The sequence below is a fragment of the Xenopus laevis genome, chromosome 4L (assembly GCF_017654675.1).
Source record: "Xenopus laevis strain J_2021 chromosome 4L, Xenopus_laevis_v10.1, whole genome shotgun sequence".
NCBI lineage: Eukaryota > Metazoa > Chordata > Amphibia > Anura > Pipidae > Xenopus > Xenopus laevis.
The window spans coordinates 26,120,126-26,130,408 of NC_054377.1; positions in this window are offsets into that span (position 1 = coordinate 26,120,126).

The following is a 10,283-nucleotide window of genomic DNA, read 5'->3' on the forward strand; positions in this document are numbered from 1 at the left end:
TCCTGGCTCCCACTTAACTGCTCCTGTGACCTTGGGCAGAGAGTCTCCAGCTGATCCAATATGTCTGTCATACAACTATTTGGCTTATGTGAGTCATCCACTGACAGACACCTACTGTACCATGTCCTTCAAACGACCTCTATTCTCAGCACATCACAGGCAGTTCTCGCTGCCGCAATAAGTCACATATTACTGTTGCCATAAACCAGAACCTCAAATACAGCTCATTAAAAAGAAAAGGAAAAAAAAAAGAAGCTCAGATGGTTCCTGGGAGGATCCACTTCATTGAGACTTGACTGTCAAGTTTTGCCACTTGTCAATGAATACCAGTTTGGGTTTGAAAAAGCAGGACTGAGTGAGACCGGCTAAGTCTGGGCACATTCCATTGGTGTGGGATACCAGCAGATAATGCTGCCCCTCAAGAAAGGAGAACCAGCAAGACTACAAGAACCAGCATGCACAGCAGTATTAGTGATACAGGCATATACCCAGACATAAATGCAATTAATCAATAGCTCAAAACGTGAGTGCAACAATTCCAGGTGCAAAGCCAGGGTGTAGTTAAACTATAACTCCCAAGCAGACGGCAGCACTTCAATTGCAATGTGAATTATAGAAAAAAGAATAGACACTTTGAGTTGGAGACAAAAGGCTGTCATTTAGAGGGGAAAGTAAGACCAATAGTAAAGGTTTACAATGTTTATTACCCTCTCTTTCCCTCCTATACAATGGCCCAGGAATGGGGACCCTATTTGGCTTATTGCTCTTATATTTACAGCCCACCCTTGTCTACTGTATGTGGCTTATTGAAACCTCACCCAGAAAGAGTTGCTGCTACAGCACCCAGATAGGAAGGACAGCTTCCTGGTGATGAAGAGGTTAAGTGTCTATACCATAAGCACTATAGTCTTTATTACTTTGTAGGGGCAGTCACATGACACCTGTAATTACACTGTGACCTTCGGATGTCCTTGAGGAAGACAGAGGAATTTAGAACCAGAGAAAGGGGAGGAGTTAAGGAGAAGGGGGGGGGGAGTGTGCCCGCTGACCATGCAAAGTGATAAGAAACCACAGCTGTTTATCAGTTATAGTTGAAAGACTTATGTAAATACCAATGCCCGAGAATTCTAATCTTAATTTATTTTTATTTTAGCCACCAGCAGCAGAAATGTGGCCCCTAGTGGGACTGAGGTTTTAATGGGAAATTAAATAACCATTGTTGCTGTCATTTTCTATTGTACAGATTTGGTTGCGGCAACCTTCTATCTACAGTGCAAGTCTGTGATTTATTCCAAACTGTAATCTGAGCGAGAGAAAAAAAGTGTATGGGAATGCACTGCCAGCACAAAGTGAATGGGAACACTGCTACTCTGCATTAGCACAATGCCCATAGAGTCCAAAGGCTACAAGTCGGATAAATAAGAACAATCTGAAATGAAACGTATACAGAGCAACATTCGGGAACAACAGACGGATAAAAAGAAATGAAAAATTGTGCTGGCGGCTGGAGGGCGACCTGGTGATTTAGTGGTTGCTTTTATTGTGCCCTCTAAGGTGCACGCCAAGACCTGCTTTTATGAATCATTAAAGACTTAGAGAAGGAAAATGTTTTGTGGATTTGGACCAGGCAGAAACCAAGAGGATTTGGAGAAAAAGCTGACAGCGTGGGCTAGATCTATCATGTAATCCCAAGGCCTGCAATTTCCTTGTCTCCAGCAGGCAGTAACAGTACAGGGATACAAATGAAAGGGCACAGATTATATATATATATATATATATATATATATATATATATATATATATATATATATATATATATATATATATATATATACATACAAGCTTGGGTAGCAAGTGCTTTCTCTTAAAGAAAAAGTATACCCCCTTTTTGAGAGTATGTAGTAAAGATGCATAAACACAATCTGATCTTTCAAAAATGATTATATATTTTTTTTTTGACAAAGGCATGCTTAATTTTTCAAATTGAGACGGAAATATACAGTAACTGTCTGCCTCTGACAACAGGGATAATTTCCCAAGCACCCTTAGGCTGGCCCCTACTGTATTTGGGTCAGGTGCTTCCCTAGGCACCGGGCCCTCGACTGTCCCCTCATTAATAGGAACATACACAATACAGTCTGCACATGCGCCGATCACAGAAAAGAAGAATACTTGCCATCAGCTTTGCTGCCAGAGTTAGCCACAAGGTGTGCTTTAAAGGGATACTGTCCCTGTTTCAAAACGCATCAGTTAATAGTGTTGCTTCAGCAGAATTCTGCACTGAAATCCATTTTTCAATAGAGCAAACATATTTTGTTATATTCAATTTTGAAATCTGACATGGGGCTAGACATATTGTCCATTTCCCAGCTGCCTCCAGTCATGTGACTTGTGCTCTGATAAACTTCAATCACTCTTTACAGCTGTACTGCAAGCTGGAGTGATATCACCCCCTCCCTTCGTGCTCCCCCTCCAGCAGCCTAACAACAGAACAATCGGAAGGTAACGAGATAGCAGCTCCCTAACACAAGATAACAACTCCCTGGAAGATCTAAGAACAGCACTTAAAGTGGACCCGTCACCCAGACATAAAAATCTGTATAATAAAAGTCCTTTTTAAATTAAATATGTAATCCAATTTTTTTTTTTTTTAAACCATTCATAGCTGTTGTAAATGCATTTAAAAATATCAGCTGTCAATCAAATATTGCCTACCCCGCCTCTATGCCTAGGCATAGAGGCGGGGCAAGCAATTACTTTCACTTTACATTCAGCACTTCCTAGATGTCACTGCTCTCCCTACATTCCCCCAGTTCTCTTAACGATTTAATTGTGTAACCAGGGCACGGGGATGGACATTGGGTCCCTGTCCCCTGGTGCACAAACAAGATTCTAAGATGATACAAGATGTCTTAATAACAGTGTCCACAAAATGGCTCCTTCCTGGTTGCTATAATTATGAGTTCCCAGACTGATGGAAACAATATTGAAATAATTTATACAGTGTAACTAAAGTTAATTTTGCTTGACTAACGTGATAAAATAGGATTTGGAATAATTTTGTTTGGTTGACAGGTCCCCTTTAATAGTTAAAGCCAAGTCCCACTGAGACTGATTCAGTTACATTAAGTACGAGAAATAACAGCCTGCCAGAAAGTAATTCCATCCTAAAGTGCAGGCACAAGTCACATGACTGGGGCAGCTGAGAAACTGACAAAATGTCTAGCCCCATGTCAGATCTCAAAATTGAATATAAAAAAATCTGTTGGCTCTTTTGAGAAATTGATTTCAGTGCAGAATTCTGCTGGAGCAGCAGTAATAACTGATGTGTTTTGGAAAAAACATGTTTTTCCATGACAGTATTCCTTTAAAAAATTTCCCAACGGCCACCCTAGAAACTAGGGGTAATCAGAAGAGACACGTGCCTACGGTGCAGTGGTGGGGGTTCACTATACATAAACCAATTCTGTGTGCCTTCAGCTCATCACTTCACTGCCCCCATGATTATGGGCGCCATTCTGCCTTGGAGAGGCACTGCCCTAAAGCTGCCATCCGAGAAACAGGACCTCTGATGCCTATACAAGAAATACTGCCTTTGCCCTACTTACCCTGTTCCATGTTGATGTGATGGATTATGGGACTTGAAGCCCCTGCTTGCAGAGAGTGGCCACCAACAATGGAAAAGCAAAAGGAATTTCAAGTCCCAGAATCCGTCACTAGGATGGAACAACATGAAACAAGGCTAGGGAGGGATTGAATGACAGTTTAAGTGGTTGGGGAAATTGACCCTTGTGAGTTTCAGGCAGACTATCATGGGTTCTTCTTGGTCTGAGTATGTCAGTGTAAAATAAAAATGAAATATACATGGCGATCTACCATATATGATATATGACTATATCACTGAAATTGCTTTAGTACCCTATGTTATAAGATCATCAAATACTTATACTCAACTTTAATCACCAGGACCAAAAGCCAATGGCTGTCCCTGGACTTTAGAAACAGCTGCCCACAATAAAAATACCCTATGGGTTATATTTCCATTCTAAATTCTGCAAAGGCATGAGGACATTTAACCCCTTCCATGCTAGATGTCCGCTCTTGCTCTAGATTCTCTGCCATAAAGCAAGAAATAAGTGGTCTTTCCCTAAAACCATATAATTTTCTGAATAAGTAAATATTTGTTTCCCTCAAAATGTCATTATTTTATATATAACACATTAGGACTCATTTATTAACACAAGTGCATAATGCTAGAAACAAAAGCGCATGCAAGTCACCATGGTTTTTACCCACAATGCAGTGTTTAGCCCAGAATTTCAGCATAATAGGATGCATCCACACAGAAACTTTTGTGTGATTTACAAGTGCAGAAGCAAATGTGCATCCATGTTGGTAAATTCACTCCCAGCATACCCAGCATGTTCTTTCACTTGATGGGACCATGCTGCAGCCTCACGAGTGCATTATGATGTTGGAACACACCTGCACTTCACCCTCTTACACCTAGTTGAACTCAGCTCCTTGACTTCCTCTCTGCCCAACTGAGTTCAATTTTACAGAACCGACAAATCTATGTTAAAGGAAAACTATATCCCGAACAATGTAGGTCTCTATAAAAATAAATAACATAAAACAGTTCATATGTAAAACCCTGCTTCATGTAAATAAACCATTTTCATAATAATATACTTTTTTAGTTGTATGTGCCATTGGGTAATCATAAATAGAAAATTGCCATTTTAAAATATAAGGGCCGCCCCCTGAGATCGTAGGATTCACAGTGCCCACAAACAAACCAAACATGTTAGGCCACATGAGCTAATTAACAGACAGAGTTGTGTCTTTTCCTGTTACAGTTAGAGCTGCAGTATTTCTGGTCAGGTGATCTCTGAGGCAGCACAAAGACCATCACAAAATGGTGGTTCAAGGCAAGAGATGTGAAAAGGCAATATTTACTTAAATATATATATACCAGTTTGGTAAGATTCTTTAATATGCCACTAAGTTTGATATAAACCATCTGTTGCTTAAATATTCATTTTAGGGGTATAGTTTTCCTTTAAGCTGGACACATACATTAAGATGAGCCGCCAGACGAGCAGACCTTTGTCTAATTTGGCCAACTTCATTCTAAGCCAAATCGAGCTGCCCATATGCAGGCCCACTGCCTACTGACTGCCTACTGACCACTGCCTACTAACTACCAAAGTATGACTCTGCTTCTTTCTAAGTTCCTGCCATTGGCTATTGGTCTAGACCTGGTCCCTCTTTGAGACTGTTCTTTTATTTACTCCCTTGCTTTTTTCAAATCAACCCCAAAATAAAACTGTGCCTAATAAAAGAAGACATAATTCTAAGCAACTTTCCACATTTATTAAAAAATGTTCAGTGATTTTAAAGTTATTTGTAAAAATAATTGCTATTGAAAGCAGCATTTGCTTAACTCCTGGTTGCTACTTTTTTGCAAAAAAAAGTCTTAGTTCCCCAGCAAAGACAGGTCTGTTAATTAGCTAGTTTGTCTTACATTGTTTCAACAGTCTGAGCCAACAGGACAGAGAACAGACAGGGACAGACAAACACTGCTTTGCAATAGCATTACATATACAAATATCAAAATCATAAAAATAAATCATAGAAATTTTAAAAGTTGCATAGAAATATGTTTTCTTTTATTAGTTAAAAAATATTCTTTGGGTTGACATTTCCTTTAACAAAGGATGTTTAATAATATGGGATTAATTATGTCAGGTATGATTGTCTCTGTAGAGTTAATGATAAATGGCAGTTGGAAACAATATCATTGTAATGCTTACTGTTATCAACAACAATGATGTCCCACCAGCAAAATTGTAAGCCATTTGTAGCACTCATTTTCCATGGAAAAGTCATCAGGCCCAAGGTCAAATTTAACTTATAGCAGCCACACATGGGCGATTCACCCTGCAACCAACTGGACTGCACAGTAAGGGAGCATATTTATCGGTCACAGTGGATTTGGAGCTAGGGACCAGTCAACTATAGAAAAATTCCACCGCTCTCTGGAGTTTATAGGATTTGAGGAGCATATTTATTATTGGTTGAAAGTGAGAGTTCTCTATTTGACAAGGTTTTAAACTTTAATTTCACTCTTTGAAAAGTATTCCCCAAGGACATCATGGTTCTTGGCCCAGACAGCAAAAAGACCAAAGTCAGGCCTCACTCAAAATTTGGTGTCTGCTCAGGTGGTGGTAACGCAACTGCTGCCCAACAGCTGCTCAGTAAAGGCCCCCATACACTGGCAGATAAAATCTGCTGACAGACCCAGTGTGTGGGGCCCTCCAACGGGCTTCCCTGATCGATATCTGGCTGAAAGTCAGGCAGATGTCTATCGGCAGGGTAAAAAATCCCATCCGATCGCGGCTGCATCTGTTAGTTGATGTGGTCCTGCGATCCGACCGCCAGTATTGCCTCCATTCTGATCCGATCGTTGGGCCCTAAGGCCCATGATCGGATCAGCTCAATATCGCCCACCTCATTGTGGGCATATCGGGGTGAGACGGATTCCCTGTGTATGGCCACCTTAAGCCTGGTCTCTGACTTCCAACTTTTTGTTACATTGGTTGAATCAATTCTCAGAATTTCCCAAAGTCTTTTATAGAGCAACTGTTACAGTCTGATACATTAGTTACTGGCATTTCACTAATGCTGCTAAGAAATATATCAACTAATACACAAAGTCTTAAGAAATTCAGGGAAAATGAGTTACTGAGATGCCATTAAGAAGGTGAACTTCCCCTTTAAAAAGCACAAATCAAAAACTGAGATGAGTTTACAACAGGGTTTGAAGACAGCTTTTTTTTTTTTGCTAGGCTACTTCCACACCAAGCAGATTCTCAGCTCCTACACTCCTATCAGCTTTTTGATGTACCTGCTCTGTATCGGCCTGGTTGCAGGGACACAGAGCTGATTTTGGAAGCTTATGGGAATATAGGAACTGATTCATTGCCTATATTAATCCACAGGCTGAGAATCCACCTGGTGTAGCATTGGCTTTAGGCTGAATTATGTTACTGGAGATCCCCAAACAGACTCCTTGCTCCATATACATGATGTACTGTATACAGTCACCAACAGTCCTCAGCAATTCCTTATTTGTTTCTAGGGCAACTTCATTTTCCAGTTTTTCTGGTTACACATTTGTCTGCAGAGGAAATACATTAAAAATATGTGTATACTACTAATATTTGCAGACACCTGTAATTTTAATTGCAAATTATTGGTGAATGTTTTAAGTGGGTGAGGCCTGGGTGTTGACTATGATAAGCATGTGGGACTTAAGTCTGAGAACCCTGGTCTACAGTATACTCCAAGTTTATTTAAAAATGGACTTCCCTTGTACAGGCGGTTACTGGTACTGTTTGCCAGATTGCATTGCAAAATAAAAGAACCTGAGGGGGGGGGGACAGAAATGTAAAATAAACTGAAACTGGGGTAAGAAATATTATTGGATATAAGCGGGAGTTAAAAAAATGTCAAATTCACAAGAAACATTTTATGATTATAGGGGTTTTGTAATCTAATATGTTAAATTGTTGTTCCAGAACATTGCTTTCGAGAATCTGGAGAACCTGATTTTTCTACACAAATCTGGAGTACAATTTACACTACTGGTATGGCATCTGTTATCCAAAAATCCGTTATCCAGAAAGCTCTGACATACAGAAATGCCATCTCCCATAGACTCCATTTTTTTCTAAATAATCCAAATGATTAAAACTGATTTCCCTTTTCTCTGTAATAACAAAACAGTATCTTGTACTTGATCCAAACTAAGATATAATGAATCCTTATTGGAAGCTAAACTAGCCTGTTGGGTTTAATTAACATTGACATGATTTTCTTTTAGACTTAAGGTATGAAGATCCAAATTACAGAAAGATCCATTACCTGGAAAACCCTAAATCCTGAGCATTCTAGATAACATAAAAAACATAAAAACGTGAAGTTCGGACTATAGTAAACTTGAATTATAATGATTTTCTGGTGTAAATGAACACTTTAGTACAAGGTAAAGGGATTCTGCACTATGGAACTGCTTTCTGGCAGGCTGTTGTTTCTTCAACTCAATGTAACTGAATGAGCCGCAGTGGGACCTGGATTTTTACTATTGAATACTGTTCTTATATCTACCAGGGAGCTGTTATCTGGTTACCTTCCCATTGTTCTGCTAAAGGGCTGCTGGGAGGCAAGGGAGGGGGTGACATCACTCCAACTTGCAGTACAGCAGTAAAGAGTGACTGAAGTTTATCAGAGAAAAAGTCACATGACTGGGGGCACCTGGGAAACTGACAATATGTCTAGCCCCGTTCCGACATTTTATCTGTACTACATAGCAAATGGTGTAATGTCCCCTGTGATTTTAAAAAGTATCCTCTCTTTCGGGACTCTATTTGTGCGTGGAAACATTTATTTTCTCGTCATAGCTACAGCTATACCCAAACTCCTTTTATGCCGGCTAAGTTCTTGCTTAAACCATCAGATTTTCTTAAACAGGATACCTTTTTATTTTCCATGAAGGAAAAACTACTAGTCTTAATAAAAGACTTATTCAACCCACTTAAATGATATCGTGCCTGTCAATGTGGCCTTTCTTTGATACAGAATAAGAATAATTTAGTATTATTGGACCACAAACTTGCTGAGGATTTGTCTGAATATATTGAACTCCGTTCATTGATTTCAATCGACTCTATATCTCAAAAATTTTGGAATGACTATGGGTCAAGCCCACATCCATTACTAGAAGTTTCTTTAAAATGGTCCGACTATTTACAATGCCGAGTATCCCCTTCTGATTTGTTGAAGTCTCTAAGTAATTATAATAAATTAATCTTAGCAGAACATTGGAGGTTACAAAATATCAAGCTAGTACACTTACTAGGTTATGGGAAAAAAATTTCTAAAGATACTTTAACCAGTCCTGTCCCGTTTTGTCCAAAATGTAATGAGTCTTATGTTTCTCTTTTCCACAATTTGTGGTCCTGCCCTAAAGTTAGATTATTCTGGAGGGAGGTCACAATTTTTGTGAATAATAGATTGAAAATTAAGATACAATTATCCACGTGTTTTGCTCTATTAAATTTGGAGCGTGACGTGTTTTCTTTACCTTCCAAACCAAAATTTTTATCCCATGAAAAGACACTGAAAGGTTTATTTTTGGCTTATGCCAAAATATCTTACCGTAATAAAATTTTTGGTTACGTAAAGAGTATCGCTCATTGTCAGATACCATTTCTTACATGAACCAATTTAGCTGGCAAAATCAAATTGGAGAAGCTCTAAAGAATCCTTTAAACTTGTATGGTCTCCTTATTTTGAGTCGTGTGTTTCTAATACCAAAGACCAAGTTTCAAGGTTTCTCCAAGTCTAATTAGGATGTTAACTGTACAATCTGATTCTCCCTCTTTTTATTTGTCTTTACATTCACTGGTTTAGTTAAATGTTTCTGTATTTAACAAATAAAGTTATTAATGTTTGAAAATGTCATGCCACTGTATTTATTGCAGCATAATCTCTAAGTCTGCTTAATATATGCTGTCATATTCATTTTTCTTGTTTATCTTAAATCAAATAAAATATATTTAAACTAATATGTCTAGCCCTATGTCAAATTTCAAAATTAAATATAAAAAAATCAGTTTGCTCTTTTGAAAAATGGATTCCAGTGCAGAATTCTGCTGGAGTCGCACTATTAACTGATGTGTTTTGAAAAAAACATGTTTTCCCATGACAGTATCCCTTTAATGATAAAGTCATCTTAGATAGGGGCGTAACTAAAATTAATTTGCTGTGGGGCCCAGTAAATCTAGTTACACCACTGGTCTTAAAGCAACTTTGATGTACATCACCCTGGGACTCATTTACTAACTAGTGTTGTTAACCGGACAGTAATTTACCAGCTAGCAGCCAGGGCTGGTGTCAGTTTTACACTGGCAAATTGCAATATAATTGCCCCCAGTGGTTCTGGCCTCTGACCACCCCAATTCCCTTCCAATCTAATTCTCCCCTCCCTCTAATTCCCAACAGCTCTGTAAGGGCTCTTACTCACGAGCGGTTGTAGCTGCGCTCCCCTGCGTTCCATTTTTCTGCGTTCAGCCGCAGGGGAGTGCAGGAATAGACGCATTACATTTTTTACAATGGGGCTGTACTCACACAGGCGCGTGTAGGCGCCGAATGCAGGTTGAGATGCAACATGCTGCATTTTTCCTGCGTTCGGCACCTACACGCGCCTGTGTGAGTAC